The sequence below is a fragment of the Podarcis gaigeae genome (assembly GCF_964106915.1).
Source record: "Podarcis gaigeae genome assembly, chromosome: 3".
Taxonomy (NCBI): domain Eukaryota; kingdom Metazoa; phylum Chordata; class Lepidosauria; order Squamata; family Lacertidae; genus Podarcis; species Podarcis gaigeae.
Window position 1 is genome coordinate 30,827,307 of NC_139680.1, and position 24,434 is coordinate 30,851,740.

Here is a 24,434-nt window from a genome sequence, read left to right on the forward strand (position 1 = left end):
AAAAAACTTATAATGCTTTCTGCTGTTTAAAATCATATTCCATTTTGCAAATTATACTGATTTAAATGTGGACTTTTTCTTTTCTCTTTCATTCTCATTTCTGATATTTTGCAACACTGTGTTTGTCACCATCAATATTTATTGTGCTAGACCGGATCTAGACACATAAAAAAAAAAATTTACAGGAAAGCACTTTGTAAAGCTCATATTGCAAAATTACATTGTGGAAGGATCGAACTCTACAGCGACATCTGGCGTCACAGTGTTATAAGACATTTATAACACACTTTAAAAAAAACAAAAACCCAATGTAGTTGAGTCCCTATTTGTGACCATTGGCAACACTGGCTGGGATTGATGGGAGTTGGAGTTCAGCTAGAGGGCTCATTTCTTAACCTAAAAAAAGTTTCCGCTGCCCCAGCTTCCTCTTGCTCTTATGGAAAATGGTTTCTTGATACAAACTTAAGCTGGGGATTCTATAGTGCCTTGCTGCAGAAATAGCTTTCCCCTCCAAATTTCTCTTTCTAGCCTAACTCCAACTGCTGTTGGCCTTTCCCTTATGGAAAGTGTTCACATGTTGCCTTTTGAAAAATAGCCAGTTCAAAAGATACTGGCTTGGATCCATGTTCCACTTCCAGTGGAGGAAGAGAAGTCATTTTTACCAATCCCTTCTCTCATTGTTCCAGGAGTGGTCCCACAGCCCCTGGAGCAGCTTCTCATGAGATATTGTGCGAAGGAGGACCTGGAGAAAACCGGCTTCTCACTGCTTCCAGTAGGAGTGTCCCATGAGTGAAATTTCACTTATGGGAGGTCTGGATCTAGTGCTTTTCTTTTCTTAAAAAGTTAAGGGGTACTCTCATTTTAACTCAAGAAAATCACCGTTTTATAGTTCCAATTGGGGAAAATAAATACAGTAAATGGACACAAGTACAAAGAACATGCATCGGACTTCCGGGTTGGCGCCATCGCCGAATGGCGGACTCCCTCCGAGCTCCGGAGGGAGCCTGCTCGGCAGGGGCTGGGTCCTACCGCACCGGCGATGCGGGGACCCTTAAAAACCACGGCCACGGAGGCCGTGGACATGGAGACTCGGCTGGCACCGCTAGCGCCCTCCCGACTCGTGAAGGAGCCTTTTTAAAGGCTACGGATCGGGTGCCGGGGAGAAGCGTGGTGCTTTGAGTCCTCTGCTATCCCTGCCAAGCGAAGCCGCATGCCATCCGGCGGAGAGCGCTGACTTCTTCCATTGAGAATTCGGACTTTTAACAACAACCCGTGAGTAATTTGGAAACCGGGTTTAAAAGGAGAAAAAAAAAAGAATTTTTTTTCGGATTTGATACGAGCGGGGGGGGGGATCCAAAAAGGAAGTCAGTCCCCCTCCCTACCGTAAACCTTCCAAAACAAGGACTGGGAAACCAAGGTCCAAAAAGAATTGTATTGCTGATAAAAACTAAGAATTCCACGATGGGAAATTACAAGAACTGGGCTGGAGGAAGAATTGAGGGAGAGGGAAAACGCAACCCCCCCCCCCCCGGGAACCGGGGTGATTGAGGAGAGAGCCTGGTGAAAAGCGAAGGAGATTTTGACAGCTGTCAAAGTAGCTGTCAAAGTCGGAAATTCAAAGAGGACTTTAATACGAGGACTTTGCTGGTTAAATTTTGTTACAATTAGTTACAACTCGTTAAAACTTGGATACAAAATGGCGAAAACATGGATAACAATTGGACTTTTGGACTAGAGAAAACAAAGTTACAATAATCCCCCTAGAGGAGCTTTGGGACATTACAAAGAAGGTCGTAAGTGGAAAAATACCATCGGAATTTTACAGGACTGGTTATCTTCTGGGAAAGCTGCAAAACGGAAACAATATTGTGTCTACAGGGTGTTCAGCTAAAGGAGACAATAGAATTTTCTATTGAAGAAAGGAAGGGACTGAACGCAAGTTTTTGTTCCTGAATAACAATAACCCCTGCAGACTTACTAAATTTCTGAACTAGAACGTTTTAGCAGCGGAACAAGAGGAAACTGGACTACAACTTGGAAAGAACAATAGGGGGAGCGTTATTAAAGATTTGATGCTAAATGGTTTAAAAATAATTCTAAAAATAATTATAAAAAGAAAAAGCCAGCAAGGAGTTGGGGGAAAAATGTGATTTATGGACTTTAAAAATTCCAGGCAGACAACATGGATTGGTGGTCAGGGGGAAACTAAACCGGGGACGGGGGGGGGGGGAGAAATAGAATCCAAAGGCTTGTCAACTATTTTCTGAATTGGTTTTCTTTTACTTACTACACTTTCTATTTTTCATTTTCTTATATTTTTATTGTGTGGGGTGTCTTTATCATTAAAAAAAAAGGGAAATTGTGGAATGGAAAGGGGGTGGGCCCTGGGGAAAGAACTTTTGTTTTGTTAGTAAGGGTATTGATGGGGATTGTACAAAATTAAATTTAAATTCGACTAATGGTTTAAACAAATTAAGTTTTAAATTAGAACTGAGAGCTTGTGGAGCCAACAATATGATAGGGGAATATGGTAGGGGTGGGGGAAAGAGGGAGTCCCGGAAAGTGGGTGTATGAAAATAAGGCTTTGAACGTACTTTAATCTTTTCTTTCTGTATTTTTGAAAATCTTAATAAATATTATTTAAAAAAAAAACAAAGAACATGCATCACCTCATATTACACAGCTGACAGCTCACAGTAACTTCCACATTGGTTGTGTGCACTAGCATCTTCCTGATTCCTCTGCTTGCTGTTAGTGTCCATCACCAGATGTTTTCCTTTCAAAAACCATGAATTTACACACACGTTCTGCTCAAATTGAAATACTGCCCCTCAGTGAGACAAAACTTTCATCAGGAAAACACTACACATCCACATGCCACACTTCTTCACACATTAAACGCTCGCTTCCATCTGAGACTCAGGAAACACCGTGACAGGAATTGAGGCTGCCATCGGGGGTAGCAATGGAACTGACGATTCACCTTGCTAGAGAAGAAACTATTAAAAAAGAAGAATAGTTTCTTCTCTCATTAGATTCACAAAATGTTTAGGGATACATGTACCCCTGCATCCCCCCAGAAAAAAGCACTGTCTGGATCAAACCCACTATTTCACTCGCTTTCCATATATATAGAAGATAGTGATTCAATCAACTGCCATTCTCAAGGCTCTCAGCAGGTATAGTGGAGACCCCTTAGTTTCTGACTTAAAGCCAGAGCAAATTATTTACTGATTACATTAGGGACTCCCAGACATCTTTACCAAGTCTCTCCACCTCATCACCCCAAGCTGCTGTTAGATAGTTTGTCTCCCTGGGCACAATCCCGTTTCTTCTTCCCCTCACTCCTTGTAATCAACATATAGTGTTAAATAAATTATGCTCTGATATAGCATATTGAATTTCTAAACAGCTGTTTCTGAATATTGACTGCTCTGTGCTGATGTTGTGTATTAAATGGAACATCAAAACAACTGGAACATCTATGAATTCTGGAGTTACAGAAGGACATTCACAGGACGCTCTCTGTGGGATGATCAAATTTAGGTAAACTTAGTTCTGTTCACATGTCATATTTAGCACTCGAGGTCTTCATATGTGAGAGTGCCTTCACTATGAGAGTGTTTACATATTACATTTGAACAAGTGTACGACTGGTGTTCCTGCATCCAGAAATAAATGAGCAGGAGAAATCAACATCTGTACACCCATTCACACAAGTTCTTGTACATATATAGAGACAGCTTGTACCTGTGTTTAGTGTAATGTGTGAACAAGCCTAAAGTAAGCATCACTAATAGAAGTGCCATATTTCATTGCAGTGAAGCAGTGAAGGAGTAAAGCCTTCATATAAGACTGTGTGACTTTAGGAAGCAAATGTGAAAGCGTTAGTTCTCAGATGCAATAAAATTGTGACAGAACATCACCCTTTCATAGATGTGGATGTTTGAATGGTGAAATAAATGAAGACTTATTTCAATTTCTTGTGTGTGGGTGGGGTGTTGTTTTTTTTTTTTTTAAGGGATGCTTGTCACTGGAATATTTTGGCATGTTTGATTTCCTCCTCCCAGCCTGGAATATCATTCTAATTTAATCCAAATGCTCTTTACTAATTGTCTAACATGGTTTCACTTAAATTAGGTTTTAGCTTCATAACTCTTCTGGAAATGGATTGACTGCTTAATTGTGCACTGTTTGTGTGTGTGTGCACACACACATGCACACACAAACATTCTGATATGGCTTGCAAATATTTTTTAACGTGGAGGCTGAAATCAACAGTATGCAACAGATGTGCATGTCTCTGGCAAATGCCACTTAGCAATTGTTCTATCTTTTTTTATTTTTATTTAGAAAATGTCTAAACTGCTTGCACAGTCTCTCTCATCGTGTGTGTGTGTGTGTGTGTGTATCCATCTGTACAAAGTAGAGTACAGATTTGGGGGGGGTTGGACCTTGGGGTTCCCTTCCAACTCTATAATTCTATGAAAACAGATTCAGTCATATATAAAATATATAAAATGTGCAAACCAATTAAAAACAAATATATGTAGATCTGTCACTGAAAACAAAAATAAAATCAATAGCACATTTAAAACAAATGTAGCTAAATCATGGGTTGCACCCAACGCTAGTCCTACTCAGGGTAGGCCCATTGAATTTAAGAGACATGACTAACCTTGGCCAATTAATTTCAGTGGGTTTGCTCCAGACAAGAGCTAGGTACAACCCCATGTGTCAGGCTTGCTGAAACAGAAATGTTATCAGGCATCTAAAACAGTATTGTGGAAATCCTTATATACAGTATATGCATGTACACACACAAACCACACACACACACACACAAACACAAACCCATTGCTATTGGTCCATCTCTTGGTGAGTCTTGCAGCATAAAATAAAACCAGGAGTGAGAAAGAATTGCTCCCCTGGGAGGGTAATGAAATGTTTCAAGCTGTAAATTACAATAAAAAGCAGAAGGTTATAAACCTAGCAGGAATCAATTCTCCTTCCCAATCATATTTCGACCTTAATAACGCTGACTTAATAGGCTCATACCTTTTGGCCAATATAAGAAAAGGGCTTGCCAATGATCAATGTTTCTTTTTAAAAGAGAGAATGGAAATGGCCCGGGAGAATGGAGAAACATTCCACGAGCTCTTTGGGAAATGTATACAGCTTTGTGAGATGGACTAATGTAGCAGCCAAGGGTTGCTGCTTTTGTTTTGAGGGGTGTTTGCCATGTGGCTTCCATTTGCAATAATTCCCACCCTGTGCTTTTTCTAAGAACATGTTGCCAAATTTGTTAAATGTGACTTAACCTTCAGTAATACAACAGTAGCAGCAAAACCAGCCAACAAATCACCCTTTTCTTACAGGTTATTTATCAGAATCCTTTCCGCTAAAGAGAATGAGATGAAACTGAAGTAGAAATCTAACCTAAAGGGAGGAGGAAGGAAATGAGCGGCTCACCACTTGGGTGCAAGCACTATGCTATCTTCCTGGCACGTGGGCCACTGTTGCTTACTAGGAGGGAGAGGTTGGAGGGAGGTTGATGTGGTGCAAACACGTCAGCAGAGTGCTCCTGCCATTCACACTGTACTGCTTCCTTCCTCCCCTTCTCCATCCCAGAAAGTAACAGTGACCCACATGCCAGGGAGATAGCATAGTGGTTCCACCCCACCCGGCTAGCCACATTTGAGTAGAGGGCACCATAAAACAGATTTAGCTTTGTAATCCATGTGTTTAATGTTATTTTCCTTGAACTGACTGAGAAGAGCACTAGCAAGGTGAGATGTAGAATGAAAGGACACTCGTAAAAACCTCAAAAGTAAGGTAAGCAAAAAAAATAATAATTGCACTCCTGTGGGAGAATTTCACCAAATTTCTCTTGCGCTCACCTTGATAATTTACAAATGCAATTCTTTCTTCATTAATTGGTGGAGAATGGTTAAAAAAAATGAGGGAAATTTGGCATGGCACTACAAAACTTGGCTCTGCTTTGCTATCAACACTAGCAGGGACTGTTCTGTGTAAAGCATATATTATGGCAGCTGTTTAAAGCAGTTTGGTCCTTCAGCTCACTTCATTTCAAGTTGCCTTGGGGGAAGACCCACTTTGCCTTGTAAGCAGCCCACTTTGGTTTAGTATTTGGAGAAGCAGATGCACATTTAATTTGAAAGAAAACTAGAGAATAGGGGACGCAGATACACGTCCAAAAGAAATTCTAAGCAAGAGACTAATAGAGACAGTTGAGGTAAGCGTGAACGGTTTTCAAGTGGAGTTCAAAGCCAGTTCCCAGCTGATGTACTGGTGAACCACAATTTGTCTATTTATTGAAAGCAAATTTTGCCCCCCTCCCTTTCATTTAAATTCAATTTAGAAAAACGAGGACTAATAGGACACTTCTGCTAATCGGAATAGTAGCTGCAATTACAACCCATTCCTTGGGACTCATTCAACTCTTGGGCTCTCTGTTGAAGGGTCTGTCACAGTTAATTTGTGCCTGTTGTGAAGAACTGTGCTGTTACTCTGGAAACCAAGGGTGCCACCTCTGTCTTTCTGTTTTGGCAAGGCCCTGGTATGTGTCAGGAAGAAATTCAGCCGATCCATCTGCTCACTCAATTGAAAAGGCTCAGAAATTCCTGTGAGAAAAATCTCACTATCCATAAAGTCAACCTGTGAGGTGAACTGTTGCTGTTGGCATCTGTTTGTCTCAAAAGACAATGGAGTATGCCTCTGAGGGTGAAGTCAAATTGCTGGAGAATCACAGTGCTTGCTGGGATTGCAGAGACCAGTAACTATTATTATTATTATTATTATTATTATTATTATTATTATTATTATCATTATCATTATCATTATCATCACTATCATCGTTATCATTTTCATTATAAATAAAAAAAAAAGGTAAAGGACTCCTGGACAGTTAAGTCCAGTTGGTTCAAAGGAAAGCAAACCAATACATTTGGCACCAGCAGCTTGGCTGCAGAAGTTGCCGGAAGGAGATGTACAAGGTGCTATCAAACTGTCTTAGGGACTCCACTCCAGATTTGTGTAGGGCTTACTCATTAGCCTTTTCTTCTCCTGAAGGTGTCCTGCAAGGTGGCAGGTACAGATTTTCCCTTATGGTTTACTGCAGAAGTCTTTCTCATGAATGAGTTTAGCTGCAAGGCAGTGGAGGCTGTACACCATACAGTTCATATATACAACAGTGTTGATCCTTGTGTAGCCACAACAGCATTGTCGATACTCAAGAGGTAGCTACTGATGGATTGGGGGGAACCCAGAGGTTTGGAGAAATACCCCAAAATTAGATGCTTTAGAAACAAAAGATCCCAAAAGCAGCCTGATTATAACTGGGAATTCTCAGTGCCCACAGAAAGCTGAGTGTCTTTTTCTGTGGGAGAGAACAGAAAACAGGGCTGGAGGTGGGATGACATATCCTGAATGAATGGACAACTGGCTAATTGAAACCCTGAACCTTATATTGCAGGAACCACACAGGTTGTGTCATTCTTTGATTAGCTGTTTATCCTCCCCTAGTTTTTCCATCATCCTCAGAAAGCCTGGCAAAAATGCGCACTTTATTATTTTTATGGAACGGGGATACAGCATTCGGATCTGCTTCTTGTATCCCATATGTCGTTTCCCAGCATAACAACGACCAAAGTTTGTTCTGAGCGATTGCACAAATTACGTCCAGGGAACAAATGGAACATTACGTGAACTTCATTTCTGAACCAGGGGAGAGAATTTCTGTGATGCCCATTTTGTCCGATTCTTTTGCAGACCTTTGAGCGGATTGTAATGGAGGCATTTGTTTCCACAAGGTAATGTCCTGCTGCCAGAAAACCAACCCCTTTCTCGAACGCTGTCAGGGCAGATGCACAGCAGATGTGCACTGCAGATGTCTCAAGCTGGCGCAGGCTGACAGTTATCAGCTTGTGCATATGCACCCGGTGTATTGTTTGCAATAAAAGGAGGTTGCAGAACGTGTCAGGATTCAGTAGCCACGGAATGAGATAAAAAGGGCAACATGCACATTCCAGAATTACTGCTGTGATATTACCGCAGGTCAGTATCAGCTGTAATCATTATATTGTCTTTTCAAACCGCTCTGCCTAGCTGATAAGGACCAGAAATATGCCCTGCTTCTCCGTGGAACACTGAAAAATGTATGAAACAGGAAGCAGTTGTGGCTCTCCCCAAGATATAGCAATCCCTGTCTTTCTGGAGGCTTTGTTCAAAAGCATTTCTAAATAACAGTCTTTTCTAATACAGGCTGGAGGAAAGCGGTTTCGAGCAGCTGTCATGTGAAATATGTCCATCTGCAAACTAGGCAGACGAGGCATCGTCTGATTATTACAATAAATAATGGATCATCCTTCCCTGGTGCAAAGAAAACAGGCCTATATTTCATAAATGTATAGGCATATGAAGTCAAGATGGCACAAAATACTAATAGGTTTAGATTTCTGGTGATACTCTTCTCATAACTTGAATTTAAACTCCACACGAAATTGGTAGTCTGCTTTTCTTTTTTTCTTTAACGGAGGAGATATCGGTTTTAAATAAATTTTCGTTTCTACAAATTCTAAACAGAGCCTGTGTCTGCTGCCTCCTCGGCACAGCATAAAAGAAATAACTCTAAAAATGCTCTGTAAAAGAAATATTTTGTGGATAAAGGCAAGTCAAGATAGCCATCCACTCAGAACCAGCTCTCACAAATCCTTAATTTCTGATCATTACTGAGAGGAATAGAACCTTTTCCATGGAGTTAGGACATGTGTTCATTTACAATGAACCCTTATGCCTAAGAAACAACCTGTCACACCAGGAGGTAGAAAGAGCTGGTTTATTCCTTGGGAAACAAAGGCAAAGGGTATAAGTGTTGTGCTTTAGAGAGCAAGTTACAAGTACGCAGACAGCAAATATCATTAACATTCACACACCACAATCAAATTTAATAAATAAATTTAACAAATAAATATGTTTTTGTGGGAGGGGGTCATGCGTTGTTTTTGTTTTTATTATGTATTTTGTGTTCTCATTTGGTATTTTTTATGTTGTGGACTGCCCTGTGATCTTCAAATGAGGAAGTGTATACAAACTTAATAAATTAAAAAATAATTAATCACAGACCCTCCGAGTGTCCGTTTTTTCCAGGGACAGCCCCAGATATACGGAAGCCACCCTGGTTTCTGATTTCATCCTGGAACGTCCTGCTTTTCCTTAGGATGTCCCTATTTTCCTCGGGGGAGAAGTTGGAGGGTATGGTAGGATGTCCCTGTTTTCATTGGAGAAATGTTGGAGGGTAATGGAATTATGCAACCCCTGAGCCAAGGAGATAAGGAACTCTACAACCTTTAGAAGACATCCAAAGGCAGTATTTTAATGTTTAATGTTTTATTATGTTTTTGTGTATGTTGGAAGCTGCCCAGAATAGCTGGGGCAACCCAGTCAGGTGGGCAGAGTATAATGCAATGATAATGATGGAATAGGAATGCTGGTGGGTATGTAATTAATTAATACTGACTACCCAAAAGCACAGCCATTCACCACACACTCGCACTAAAGAGAACAACGAAGGAACAATAGGGAAATGGTATACCTGACCCTGAATCCTAATAGGTCACAAAGTCAGTGATCAGAGATCTGCTGCTTTTTTGAGAGGTAAACCTTCCCCTAAAAATCCTGTAGCAGTCAGGCAACAGGAATCTCTCACCCATTCCTTTGTTCCAAGTTCATTAAAGCATAGAGCTGATCTCTGAGAGAAGGGATTCCCTTGAACCTGTGAGCTGCTTAACCACTGAAAAACTTCAGGTTTACATCTACTTACAGATCCAACTAGTTTCCGTGGGGGAAGGGATGGGGCTTGTTGAGTGAGTGAATAATATAACACCCAATCCCTTGAACTGTTGTCTGTTCCTTCTGGTTTGCAATTGTGTTCCTAGGAGATAATTCCAAGCCAAAGAGGACACAACCTTAATTTTGGGAAGACCACATCTTTATCTTTATTGTTCCCAAAATCACAAATTTATCTTAAGTGATCTTCATTGTCTGTCTGAGATCTGGTTCCTGTTTACAGAGAATTTATAATGAGGTCCTTGTGGCAAATGCAAGGATTAGTGCTGTGGTCTTTCCTGCAGCTCTTAGGGTCAAAGATAAATCATGAGGGGTATCTTTCATATTGGGATGCGGGTGGCGCTGTGGGTTAAACCACAGAGCCTAGGACTTGCCGATCAGAAGGTCAGCAGTTTGAATCCCTGCGACGGGGTGAGCTCCCATTGCTCGGTTCCTGCTCCTGCCAACCTAGCAGTTCAAAAGCATGTCAAAGTGCAAGTAGATAAATAGGTACCACTCTGGTGGGAAGGTAAATGGTGTTTCCGTGCGCTGCTCTGGTTCGCCAGAAGTGGCTTAGTCATGCTGGCCACATGACCCGGAAGCTGTATGCTGGCTCCCTCAGCCAATAAAGCGAGATGAATGCCGCAACCCCAGAGTCGGCCACAACTGGACCTAATGGTCAGGGGTCCCTTTACCTTTACTATCTTTCATATTAAACTTGAACTAGCTGCACTAATGCCATGAACCATAGAAATAAACCACATAAATGTTCAGAGGAGCACTGATCATACAGCATTCTTTAGTCAACTTTCATGTACCGACCGGAGTTAACACTGGCCCATGGAGCCACAGTGTGCATGTTACATTCACAGCCCATGACGCAAGTATAAGGAGAGATAATTATTTTTAAATCTTGCTGCATTGGACACAGAGTGTGGCTGTAAACCTGCCCAGGAGATGAGAGGGATCTGATCGCCCCACTTATTGGATAACCCTCCTGCCCAGAAAAAAATAAAAACAATTTGTCTAATCTGGTTGATTTTGTTCTATTTAATCCATATAGCTTGTTTTGTAGCTCAAGTCTTCTTTCAGGTGTGATGGCAAAAATATATATATTTAAAAAAAAGGAAGAGAAAATGTAGAGAAGCAAGATCGTGCACTTGAAAGTAAGTAAAACAATTGGGAACCATCAATGTTTTTAATTCCTTCTGCCTCAGTACAGTTATTTCCATTAGCACAACATTTATAATAATTAGAATATTTCTACAACACAAATAAATATGCTTTTATTTATAAGCGTTCCTGTTCACCCAGGAGTTTGGCCAAAACATACTGTTCCCAGTAACCTTTATATTGTTAGCTGTGATGATGCATGGCTGTTTTTATTTTCCATATTTTTATATTTTTAGGTGTTCTTAATGTTCTTAAATATTATTATTTTTTGTGCTATTTCACAACTTTGTTACTTGTGGCTCTGGGCCGCTTCGGGAAGAAGGGTGGAATAGTTGGCATCCATCTGGCTCAGGAGATTATGGAGGAGTACACTTTTGTGGGTGAGGTCAAACGGAAACTGTTGGAAGGTAGCTATGCCTGCTGTGGGTGTAGAGACCAACAGAGGAGAAACATGTTTTGTTGCAGCTGGGGAAGATGAAAGCATCTGGTTGTGCTGCTGCTGCAGATGCACCATGGCATTTCTTCTCTCTTTGGTCCTTATCAGCCCCATTAGTAGCACCAGCAGCTTTGGGATTTATTGAACTCTGTCAAAAGGCACCTGCAGGTTGTATCATGTAGGAATAAGAACTGTGTGGCATTTTTGGCCCATTGCATATCACATTTTCATGTCATTAAAAACTGGAGATACCCAACTTCCTGTTATGAACAGTCTCATCAGTACTTAATTGTTTTTCAGTTAGCTTCAACAGAGAATCCCTATACTATGCAAAAACCTATACATGCCAATCAATACATTGATATACTAGCTTACATGGCCTGCATTTTTTAAAAAATTGCTTTGAAACAAAGGCTCGAACTCACAGTTTTTCATCCCAGGGCAATAGGCTGAAGGAGAGTTAGCAAACAAACACCTTTTGTGTCAAAGGGCAAAAGTGAACAGGGCAGCTGAGCTTCACATTACTTTGCTAAAGAAAGGGAATTATGAATTGAAGTATTTTCCCACTGGCTGAAAAAGTTCAAGAGAGACTGCTTTTTCAATTCCAACCATCTATAGTTTTGTGCAGGATTATGCTGATCTTGAGATCTTCAAGCTGCCTTAATTGACACAAGAAGCACAGATGCTGTTGGCTGCCATTTTGATTATTGTTTGTGAGGTGTGATAGCATCTTGCTTGGGTCTTTAAGGCAATCCTAGAAGAGAAAGGATGGGGATGGAGAAGTTATGGCCTTCCAGACGCTGTTCAGCTATAGCATTTTCTTATTCCTATAGCATTCACCCAAAACCCAGGAAATTAGAATCCTCATTTCCTGCTCTTCCTCAAACATACAAGAGGATGCCAAGCAATGTCACGTCATGACCCCAATCAGGCTGAGACCTTCTTAGCCCCTACAATGTAATAGCCTTGTGTGCCCTTAAACCATTCCCAGGGTCCTGTCTGTATGCATTAACAGGATTTGGCCTTGCCACAGATACTACTCCGCTAGCTTGCAGTTTGAATAATTCAAGCTTAAATACTCACGGGTCTTTTAGGAGGAGCTCTTCACTTAATCTTGTTTGCAAATTTGCTACAGTGCCATTTAATACATAGGAGAGAATTACAAAACTGCTTCTTATAAAACAGCTTGTTCATGTCTGGATGGCTCCCTGGTGATAAAACAGCTTCGGGATCCCAGAAGGTTATTTTTTCGTAACACCAGGGCTGCTGTTCGAAGCCCAGCCTGCTTGATGGTTTTTATTGGGGGGTTTTGTTTTGCAAAAGTAATTCTACTCTTCTCCCATCCTCCCCTTTTCCCATTCAGTCCAATATTTTGTGGAGGTGAAACAGATCACCATGCATGGGCTTGAATTCAAACAGAAAATTTCTTAATTATATGCAGCTTCTAGAGAAATCCTCAGCACTGGAAACCTGAAAATCTACTTTAAATTAAGACTCTAGTACTTTGGGTAAACTAGTATGCAGTCACACTTTCTTCCCTGTTTGGGGCTTTTCCAATCAGAGTGTTAGGTAGAAGAATTAAAGAAGAGAGTAATTCTCAAAGGCTCTGATAGTCATTGAAAGTAATTTGGGACTCTAAGCAAGGGAGTAGAAATGCCAATTATTTGCCTTCAACGGCTTTTACAAAGACTGTATTGCTCATTCTCATTTACAAAAGCATCAGTGTCTTTTTTATTATTATTATTGAAACAGCAAGAAAAGAAAAAAGGGAAAACACTGATACAGAATTACACACAGGAATAACAATAAACACAAAATTTTCTTAACAAACAATAAAATATAAGTTGGTCTTAACACTATAGACCCGACCTCCCGTCTATTCCTTATTTCAATTTCATATTACTTATTGCCAATACACACTTTTATCATCATTTAACTTTTTCTTAATATATCTAAACTCTTATGTCTAACTTGCAACTATTACTGAAGTTCCTCGAATGCTGCAACAGAGTTTAAACGACTATATTTATATTTCAAATATTCTTTGAAAACCTCCCATTTTGAGACAAATTCCTGTTTTGATTGATTCTTTATTTTTTCTGATAGATCATCTGATTTGGCATATTCTGTCAGCTTTTGGATCCATTCATGTATAGAGGGAATTTCAATACTCTTCCATTTTGCTGCTATAAGAACTCTTGCTGCCCCCATGGCATATAAAAAGATACCCTTCATTTTTTTGCGGAATATCCAAATCTGTAACTCCCGGAGATAGGTGAAAAAGGTCCTGTTTATTTAAATAGGATAGCAGAAGATCTGCCAAACACAAACCAAATTGTACAAGTATGGACAAGTAGGTTTGAATTCCCTCCACTCCTACTGGCATGCAAACAGCCCCATTCTGTGGCTCCTCAGCCAGGAATTAGGAAAAAATTCCCCCTCCTTGCTAAGTGAGCCTTGATTAAGTGATACACCACTTTGCCTCACTGTTGATTATTCACCAATATGTGCATGTCAGACCTAAAAGACAGCCCCAGTGCCCCATCACCCAAGCCAAAGGCTATTGGAAGTGATTCTAGAGTGCCTATAACCTCCTAATCCCTCTGGGTGCCTGTCGATTAAGTTCTTAAATTCCCTTACCTGCCCACACAGACGAAATAAGTACATACATCAAGTGATGATTAGAGCACCATTCAGTGTGGCAGATGAAAAACAGAAGGGCCATTCAGGGGCTTTCCCAAAAATTCCAACTCAACCCCTGGAAAGGGTGACTAGCAAAACTACCCCACACTGTAGAAGGGAAGGAGGGAGGGAGGGTGAGATAAAGGAGGTGGAGGGGGCTTAAATAGCAGCCTAATTGCCCCCCTTCTATTTGCACTCTTGCCCATGTGATCCCACAGATCCATGGGAGACACCAACACGCATCTTCTCCCAAACAGAAGGTGTGGCAACTTCACCTCTGCTAACGAGCAGGAGTGGTGTTAATTACTACAGTGAAAAGAGCATGAGCAAGCATATAGCAATGGTCTTCACAAAATCTTGCTAGACTTTTATTTTATTTTTAAGAAAAAGGATGTGGATGAACAGGTGGCTGCTTACCTTGAAGATGAATTGGACCACCTTGAGCAGCCCTATTAAACTTCAGAATGCCTTTAGGGGAGAATTGATGTTCAAATGGCCCACGTGGTCCCTTCCAATTCTATGATCTCTGATTCTATGTGTGTATGTTTGTGTGGATTTATGCCACCCACCTGTTAGATTCTCCCCTCCCACCCCCCAGCCCATCCAGATTTTCCCAAACCACCTGCTAGCTTGTCCCAATTCCCAGTGTAGGAGAGGGAAGCTTTCCTTAGGGACCAGGATAGAATAGCAGCAGCTATTCTTGGGCAGAAGAAGCAATGATTGATGGGTTTTACAGTTCAACAAATCCACCTGATCCCTTGTCAAAAACACTGCATCGTCAAGGTGCTGCAATAATCTGCTTCAGTTTTGTTGTAGCATTTGCAATGCGCTTGTAGGTTCCTGAAATGGAAGCATGCTGTCCTTCTGAAATATCCCTGCTGTAGTGTCAATCAGGCCATGCCTGAAGCTCACTTGATCCACACCTTTCCAGATGTTGGTGGTGGTAAATCACTTACTGTTTGTGTACGAACAGTCTTTGCATGATACACTATGTGGACATATCATTCCGTGAAATGAATCACCTTTGGCCTTGAGACTTGAAGTTAACCTTGCAGTGTGAGGTTTTATAGTTCGCCCTCATTACAAAGAATAATTTTTGCAGCAGCACAAGCTCCTCTAACCTAGTTTGTTACTGTTCTTAATTAGAAGATTTATTGTGTTTATTTAATAGTTTCTCACAGAGTTTCCTGCTGGCGGTACATTCCTTGTTACTAGGATGACTTTGCCAAAGAGGACTCTTATCAAGGCTGTGATGTTTTGTCAATTAATCAGTTATATTATAATAGAATTATAGAATTATATAGTTGGAAGGGACCCCAAGGTTCATCTAGTCCAGCAGTTCTCAACCTGTGGGTCGCCAGATGTTGTTGGACTACAACTCCCATCATCCCTGAGCTCTGGCCTTGCCAGGGATCCACAGTTTGAGAAAGGCTGATCCAGTCCAACAGCCTGCAATGCAGGGATCTCAACTTGATTGTACATGACAGATAGCCATCTGATCTCTATTTAAAAACCTCCAAGGAAGGACAGTCCACCAGGTCTCATGGGAGTCAAACATTTGATCAACTGAAAAAGACCCCCTGATTAACCAGGCAACATGTATATTTCTAAAAGTTGATAATATTTTGAATATATCATTAAAGAGGTATCCCCACTTATCTCTTACACTGAAGGTGTTACATCAGGCACGGGTAAATCTTAGGCCCATGGACTGATTTTTGGTTGTCTAAGCCCTTCGCATTCTCACCCTATCACAGCCCCTTCCCCAGCCACGATGAGAATAATGACAATATCAACACTGCATGCACTAGTCCAAAGGTTTGCATGTTCCCAAGATTGTGACTTGCCAGAAGAAGGCACACAAGGCACCATCCACTCCTGATTTGTGTAGGGTTTACTCCTTGGCCTCTTCTTCTCCTGAAGATAATTCATATGGTACTGTGGATGAAATTGGTTGTGTTACCTCGGTGAACCTCCATCCACAGTTCAGGGGCTCATACATCAATTTGCTATAGTAGAGATACGTGATTTTCTCCAGGTCTTGCTCGGAAAATGGTTGGTCACCATGAAAGTAATTAACAAAGCACATGAAATGAAGATCAGTGGGAAGAGGATGACCTTTTCAGCATTCTGTCGTAACTCGTCTATTCACAAAACATCAAAGAGCTCAAAATGCATGATATTGGATACTGAGAGTGTGAGGGTACATTTCAATGTCATATATAACCACCACCCCAAAAACTTCAAAGAAATGCTGGGTGCTCGGGATGGCTCAGAACTGTCATCCTTTTAAAACTGTCAACCAATCATGAAATATTTTAATGGATGGATTTTACAAATGGTGCATATAGAACTAAATTATCTGCAGCTTGTGGATTCAGCTTGGACAGGCATAGGCAAACGCAGTCCTCCAGATGTTTTGGAACTACAACTCCCATCATCCCTAGGTAACAGGACCAGTGGTCAGGGATGATGGGAGTTGTAGTCCCAAAACGTCTGGAGGGCCGAGTTTGCCTATGCCTGAGCTTGGACATGTTACACCTTAAAATATATGACACAATTCAGTCAATGAGCTTTCCCCCCCCATAGATTATTTCTCCCCCCCTCCCTGGCTGTTCACATCCCTGGGAATCTGAAGTAGAAATTAATCAGAATTTCCCATAATTTGAAATGTAGAATGTGCATTTCATGTCAGAACTGTGCCCTTTTGTTTCCCCTTCTGCATTTTTTTTTTTTTTTTTTTTTTTGGTTTGATCTGGTTTGTTTCCCGGGATGTCAAACTGCAGATGCTAAGGCTTCCATCAGTGTAATGGGTAGGGAACCAATTTCTGAAATTACACAAATGTGTTGTTTCAGATGTTGACTTCAGCCTAAGGACCTCCACAGGAAGCGGACGGGGAAGAGCTTGTTGTTCTTTTCCTTTTCTTTCTTTCTTTCTTTGCTGGTCTTGAAAAAAATACGTTTTTGAAAGACGTCAACTTGCAGAGGCAAAATGTTTCTGGATCTGTTAAGTTTTCCTTCTTTCTGTCAGTGTGGGTATCAAACGAAGCACACCGTGCAAAAGGTCATCAGTCAGCTTCTAGCAGGAATGGGAAATAAAATGCATTAGAGTGAAAGATGGTGCATTGTCTGTTTCCATTCTTGGATATTCTCTTTGGGTGACATTTTGTTTCAATCATCACCACTTGTAAGCTGTAATCAAGCATACTGTCTGTTGTGGAACACTTAAAGCCCAGGAACGCCCACTGAAAGCATGAAAAACAGCTAGTCACAGAACTTCTGAGGCGCAGAAATGAACAACAAGATATAGAAGGGTTGCGCAAAGGAGTCGGACTAAGCCCGAATCAAAAAAACAAACCAAATTGGGGCTGCTTTGGACATTTAAGGGGCTTGCCTGAGCCAAAGCAGGTGTAGCAAACTGCCTCTGTGAAGTCTGGAGTGAGGTAACATGGCCAGGTCTTTGTGATTTAGACTTAGACACTCCCTGTCAGAAACAACTATGAATTCAGACATTCTATCTATGTGATAGCACATACTAGCAGCAAGGACTTGGGTTGTTGTTGGGGGGGGGGCATGTCCTGTAGCCACTTATTTCTTGAAGATGGGGCATGATGGATACAAATTGGAATTTTATGAACAAGCACTCTGTGAGGGATAAAAGCTTAGTGGTTTAGCTAGTAAAGCCACAGAACTTAGCTTCATTCAATACTTCTTTAACTTATAACTTTCCACTATAAGACGGTTTCTAAGAAATCCAATTCGTCCTAGAATGGCTATCTGCTTTGCCCTGCTGCAAAATGCCTCTAGCCCTCTTCCTTTCTCAAAGGAAATTAAACCAGTTTGCCTGCCTAACAACCCCATAACCATCCAGCTACTTCCCTAGCCAGGCCCTATCTGGCAATTAAACTGTCAAATGCTACCTTTTTTTTCTTTCCACTCCCTCCTGGTTGGTTGTTCCTCCAGCTAGCCATGATTGGCCACAAGGTCTGTCCATCACAGTGGGTTCTTTTCAAAAATGCCCTGAACTGGACTGGGAACCTTCAAAGCGATTCTGGGTGCTTTGAAAATTTGAATGTTTAAAAAAGCTGCCGTGTGTCTGCAAAAATGGAAGCATCGTGTTCTTTTTTTTCTTTTCTTGCTGTCTTTTCCTCTTTCCTTTCTCTCTCTCTCTCTCTCTCTCTCTCTCTCTCTCTCTCTCTTATTCTATCTGTACCAGATATTATCTTACTGCATTCTGAAAATTTTAATAAAATTAGTTATATCATACTTACCACACTGCAATGAGTTCATTGTTCTCTACTCCACATTTTCTTCTTCTTTGGCGATCACTCATAGCCGAGTAAGATTGTCTTCCATAAACACAGTTTTAACAATGAGTCCTTAAGTGACTGTGGAGGCCAATTGTGGGCCCACACGTCCTTCCACAGTGGGGACATTGGTTTCCGGGCGGGAGTTGATCACAGTGTGGATTTGCCAAGTGTGCCTTCCTCTTAGCACGTTTCTCCCTTGCGTTCTGAATTCAAGTGTCTTCAAAGTCCATGACACCTTTGGTAAAGGCTGTTCTCCAACTGGAGCGCTCGCAGGCCAGTGTTTCCCAGCTGTCGGTGTTTATACTACATTTTTTTTAGAGTTGCCTTGAGACAGTCTTTCAACCTCTTTTGTTGACCACCAGCATTATGCTTTCCATTTTTAAGTTCGGAATAGAGTAGTTGCTTTGGAAGACGATCATCAGGCATCTGTACAACATGACCAGTCCAACATCCAATACACTGATATTAGTTCGCCTGTCTTCCAAAGTGATGTGTAAGATTTTTCAGAGACACCGTTGATGGAAACGTTTGAGGAGTTGGAGATGCCATTTATAAGTGGTCCATGTTTCACAAGCATACAGTAAGGTTGGCAATACAATAGCTTTGTAAACAAGTATTTTGGTTTCCCTGTGGATGTCCTGGTTCTCAAACACTCTGCACTTCAATAGGGAGAAAGCCACACTCGCAGAGGTCCACATTTTACCCTCACAACAACCCTGTGAGGTAGGCTAAGGTGAGAGACAGTGACTAGCCCAAGGTCACAGTGGTGCTGCAGTGACATCCTAGGCATTTAGGCTCATTTATTCAAGTGCCATCTCCACCCCCGCTCTGTGTCTACAAGTGTTCTTTGAACAACTCCCCGTGTTCCTTAGAAAGAGAGCACGGATTCAGGCTGGCCATTACATTTTCTAAAGCTGTTTCGAATTAGCATGCTCATTGCCTTAGAAATCATTGGACACTAAAACAGAATGACTTCCACTATTATAGCATGGCTACTGATCATGACTGTTTATCGCAACACAGATAATTTTGAGACTCTAGCGCTAAAGATAGAGCCAGGTCCCAGTGACACTGTTTCTCTGAACTTACCAGAACCTCATTGGAGTGTGTGATCTCTCTTAAGACTTCATAGAGGCAATTGAAGCAGATCACTCCAAGTGAGCAATTCTGTTCTTCAGAATTTACCCTGTGACCTTTCATAGGCTTTGCCAGCATGATGGCGATATGTGTTCTGTGCTAATTGGGAAGAAAGATTATTATTAATGCCTGCAGCCTTTTGCTGGAAGGTTGCTGTCTGCACAAGAAGGTGTTTGGAGAAGGGAAAAAATAGCTTCCGAATGCTAGATGGCAATAGCACTGGAGACACTAACTGTCAGTTGTAAGCAAACAGATAGTTGGCAGATGGCAAAATATTCTTAGTCACTTGCAAGCTCATTATATGCTTTCCAAAAGGTTCTGTAGAAAAGCAGAGTTTTAATAGATTTTTAATGCCCAGTTAAGAGTAGCATCATTTATTGTTCTGTTAATCATGAGCAGCTCTTGTGTGTTCTATATTGATGTTCCCACCTCACCTCAAAAATGATATTGTAGAGTTGGGAAAGGTTCAGAAAATAGCAACAACAACAAAAAATATCAATGAGATGGAGCGACTCTCCATAAGGACAGGTTGCAGTAATTGGGACTTTCTTAGTTTAGAGGAAAGGGGAGCAAGAGGTGCCATGACAGGAATTTATAAAATTCTGCATGACATGGAGAAAGTTGGTACAGGAAGATTTTTTTCCCCTCCTTCTAAGCCTAGGTCATGCACTCTCCCCCCTCCGCGTCCTACGCTCAGATAAAATACAGTGGTACCTCAGGTTACAGATGCTTCAGGTTACAAACGCTTCAGGTTACAGACTCCGCTAACCCGAAAATAGTACCTCAGGTTAAGAACTTTGCTTCAGGATGAGAACAGAAATTGTGCGACGGCAGCGGAAGGCCCCATTAGCTAAAGTGGTACCTCAGGTTAAGAACAGTTTCAGGTTAAGAACAGACCTCCAGAACGAATTAAGTTCTTAACCTGAGGTACCACTGTACCAGTAAAAGACACAACACAGTTGACTTATGTCATAATACTACAACTCGTGAACATGTAAGGAAGTGGAATGTTGGAAGATTCAGACCAGATAAAAGGAAGCTATTCTTCATGCAGTGCATAGTTAAACTATGGAACTCCCTCCCACAGGAGAAAGTGATGGCCACCAACTTGGATGGCTTCAGAAGAGGATTAGACAAATTCAGGGAAGATAAGACCATCAGTGGCTATTAGACATGGTGGTTACGCTCTGCCTCCATGGTTGAAGGCTGTAATATTTCTGAATACCATTTGCTGGAAAACTCCGGATGGGAGAGTGCTCTTGCACCTGGGTTTCTCTGGGGCATTTGGCTGGTCATTGTTAGAACAGGTTGTGGGACTAGGTGGATCCGACAGGCTCTTCTTGTTTTCTCCTATATATCCGTTTGAACATGGTAGCAAATAAAATCGCACTTGCAGTCATGCTCAGGGTTATGCCATGCATTACATAGAGAAAGGGTGATGAACAAATGCAGCTCTCCAGGGCTCCTTTGCAAGCCTGCAGGAATCTCCCCAGGCCATTCCCCACACCCAACCACACACCTCACCAGCCCTGATCCACACAATAGTGGAGCACTTTTGCAATGTATAAACTTTGCACTAATGAATGCTATCTCCAGCTCCTCGAAAGATTCCATCAACAGCGTCTCCGAAAATTTTTTACACATCACTTAGGAAGACAAGGCGAAGCAATGCCAGTGTGCTGGAAGAAAAAAATGATCACCAGTGTCAAAGCAATGATTCTTCAACATCGTCTTTGTTGGACTGGTCATGTTGTTCCGATGCCTGATGATCATTTTCCAAAGCCACTACTCTATTTCAAACTTGAAAATGGAAAGCGTAATGCTGGTGATCAACAAAAGAGGTTTAAAGGCTGTCTCAAGGCAAATCTTAAAAAATGTAGTATAAACACCAACAATTGGGAAACACTGGCCTGCGAGCGCTCCAGTTGGAGCCTTTACCAAAGGTGTCATGGGCTTTGAAGACACTCAAGCTCAGAACACAAGGGAGAAGGCACGTTTGACAAACCCTCACCATGATCAACTCCTGTCCAGAAACCAATGTCCCCCCTGTCACTTATGGACTCACTGTTAAAACCATATTTATGGGAGACAATCTTACTCAGCTACAAGTGATCGCCAAAGATGTATCCTTGAGTTGGAAAATGTTCCCTATCCCTGACAGAAGCAGACCTTGACGAACAACCAAGTGTATACTCACATGGGAGTTTCAAGCAGTGATGGCTTCTGGGCTAGTTTACCCAGCCTTTCTCAAGTTTGGGAGCCCAGTTGTTGTTGGATTGCAATTCCCATCATCCCTGACCCTTGCTAGCTTGGGATGATAGGACTTGTAGTCCAACAACATCTGGGTACTGCTATTTGATGTAGGTCATAGCCCTCCCCAAAATGTGGTATACCGTTAGATGCACTCCCAGCAGATGAGCTGGAGTGGAATAATTTGACTTCACCCAATGTCACATCTGTAACCAATAAAGGTTGTGGCTATATGTTGTTGTATTGGCTGGTTATTCACTCCTTAAGGAACTGTGGGGGTCTTGGAGCCTGTCCTCAGGTCATCATCTGTAAAATTTTATTTTCAGTTTATGAAGCAATTCTATAACCTCCCACCACGCTGATGAAGAAATCTACAAAACTGTAGTCAATATCTGGAATCACTGTTCAGTGTTGGACATCATATTTGCTGTACACACAAAGCTTCACAGCTTGCCTTTCATCGTACAAAGTCTGGTACCTCTCTTCATTTAAAGATTTTCAGAGACTTTGAGACTAAAGATTTCGTTTTGGACTTGTTATGGTTTGAAGGAATTCTATAAAAGATTGTCTATTGCGTATGTACATGGTCATTGTGTTGCCTAGACATTGCTGACGTTCTGTTTGCAACACAGGGGTTCGTTTGGTTACTAATTGTAGCACAGTTATTCACAGTCTGAACATGTCCAGATGAGCTGCTGAGAGGTTTAATTCTGGTCAGGGTCGCCCAGAATCATCCTTTCTGGAAGTCTGCTCTTACAAGGAGAGCCCCAGACTTAGCAGTTGTGAAGGCGAAAGGAAGGAAGGAAGGAAGGAAGGAAGGAAGGAAGGAAGGCTCTGTCTTCATGACAACAAGATGGAGGTTTGAGGAACACACTGTTTTGAGAATCAATTCACATGGCCATGTGTTGAACATGGTGATTGCAACTGCTGTATTATTTTGAAATGTCCATTGTGCACAAGCTGATGACAGCACAGAAGAATGGAAGCTGCAACACTCACATGTGTTTATGGTGGGGGCAGAACTGCCCAGCCTCTTTGCTAAATACCTGCTCTTTCTTCCCATTCAAACTGTGAAAGCTGGCACAGATGACTGTGACAGAGTAATTGTTAGGATGGGCATTTCTTGACAACCAGAACAGATCCAGTTAGAGCGGCTCTTCCCTGCAATCAGGAATAGCTCTGCACTTTGGGTCGTGCCAGGCAACGATTACTGCCAAACCATAGGGTCAGAACCTGTCTCCCACTGCCCACACAAATAGTATTAGCACCAAATTGCATATTGCTTTTTTTTTTTAAGGTGTGCTTAAGGTGGCCATTTTTTACTGTGTAAGCAGCCACGTGGAGACCCAATCTGAATCACACTCCCAATCCAGACTGGAGCCTCTTGCAGAATTCCCACCAGAACACATAATACCCCGCACCACAGCTTCTGTTTGCCTTGAAGGTACTGATTGCCGTACATGGTGCATAGGAGCTGGCAGGAGGGAAACCAACATGGCCTCTAATAAAGGATGAGGAAATCTGTCCATTTCTGCTACTCTCTGCTTTGCATTTGTCAAATTTAAAATGCAGTTCTCTGCATTAATTTGTGCTTTTTAAAAATAAAGCACTCACAAATATCCATCCACAATTTAGTGTGCATTTTACCTAGTGCACTTTTCTTTTTTCTTTTTCTTTTGGTAAAGCAATGTTCCTTAATATAAGGCACTTTTCTAGGTTATTTTCACATTTATGAACACTTTCCCCTATGATACACATCCTTTGTACATATCATTTGCTTGGCAAACTGCATTGAATGTCCCGCCTTTTCCAGTGGAATTTACGCTGAAATAATTTGGGGGGGGGGGGTTGCTGTCATGTTAATGTAAAGGACACTTATTTTGCCAGAAGACTGCATTCACACGGCAGTTTATTCTATTTTCCTGACATTTCCCTAACTGTTAATTTCTGCATAACAGGTGAGCTTTTGCACAATGTAAAAGCCACTTCCAAAAACATAATGGAATAGAGACACAAGCTTAGCACTCGTTTCTGTGTTATTTGAAAGCTGTTTTCTTTCTTTCCTTCTGGAAGCAAATATCAACGAAATGAGTATTAAACTTGCACTGTATTCCCAGAGGTGTTCTTTGAATCACGTGAAATATAACGTGGAAATTAATGGTTAGGCAGACATTGGGAAAATGGAATAAACTGCCATGTGAATGCAGCCTAAGAGGTGCAATAAAATCACCACTTAAAATACTTAGCTCTCTATTGGCGATGCTTTGCAGCATTGCCTAGAGTTGTCACTGAAAGAGAACGGCAATAGCATCTAAATGATGTGAGGTTCTTGGAGACTGGAGATTATTAAAAGTGAAACCATGCTTTAAAAATGGTAACATGCAAAAACAACTCTTTAGGTTCCCCCCACCCCCTGCATGCTGTTTGTAGATCTCTCTCTCTCTCTCTCTCTCTCTCTCTCTCTCTCTCTCTCTCTGACAGCATGATTGGGAATACATCGTCTGTGCCACTTTGAAGTGTTAATGTCACCCTCTTTCATTTATGTCATTAAAAATAAATGTTGTTGAAGGTTAAAACCTTTTGTGATATTTGAGTTAGGA